The following is a 962-nucleotide window of genomic DNA, read 5'->3' as shown; positions in this document are numbered from 1 at the left end:
CGCGAGCTCCGTCCGTGTGCGGGCTGCGGGGCCGACCCGAAAGAGAAGTCGACTCCTTACGGAGTAAGTGCGGGGGGCGCCCCCTTGGCAGATGATGCTCCCGAGGGGAGTTCTAGGATTCCTAGCACTGCCCTGGGTGAGAAAAGGAAAACGAGCCAGGCAAGGTGGACTCACAGGCGGTGACCGTAATGGTCAGTCAGCCCGGGGACGAACATCTTCATCAGCCACCCATCCGACCATCCAACCGCCCCATCCACCCAACCTCCACGCTTCCACCCACCCAACCATGCATCTTCCATCCATCCATCCATCTGCCCGTCCTTCATCCATCACCCACATCTTCCATCCATCCACCCATCGGTGTATCACCCATCATCTCCACCCACCCATTCATCTACCCATCCATCAGACATCTATCGTCCATCCAGCCACCCATCTATCCATCCAGAGAAGGCCATATATGTATCAAGAATAGAAAGTCAGCAGAATAAAGAGAGACCTTGTCCTCAGGGACCTTCCAGCCTAGAAGGGAAGTCAGGCATACTCGCACAGATATATAATCAGGAAACAAGATAGATGCTATAAGGAAAGCAAAAGTGTTGTGAAGTTGTCCTGGGGAGAATGTGGGACCTTAACTCACCCAGGAGATCAGAGAAGGATTCTTTGGGCAATTAACATTTGCACCAAGATCTGAAGGCCAAGTAGAAGTAAGGAGGTCAGGAGGGAAGAATTTTCCAGGCAGAGGAAACAGCATGTGCAAAGGCCCTGAGGCAGAGGAACTGAAGACTTAAGTTCAGTGTAGCAGAAGCATGGTGATGAAGCAGGGCGGTGGGTAAGATGAGACCAGGTCATGTAGAGGTTGGCAGGGCACAGCAAGGACCTTGATCTTTATTCTAAAATAAATGGGAAGTTCTTAGAGGAAGTTAAGCAGAGAAGAGGCATCATAAAGTTTGAATTGTAAC

This window comes from Ailuropoda melanoleuca, chromosome 16, assembly GCF_002007445.2.
Source record: "Ailuropoda melanoleuca isolate Jingjing chromosome 16, ASM200744v2, whole genome shotgun sequence".
In the NCBI taxonomy this organism is placed as follows: Eukaryota; Metazoa; Chordata; class Mammalia; order Carnivora; family Ursidae; genus Ailuropoda; species Ailuropoda melanoleuca.
Note: the sequence above shows the minus strand (reverse complement) of the source record.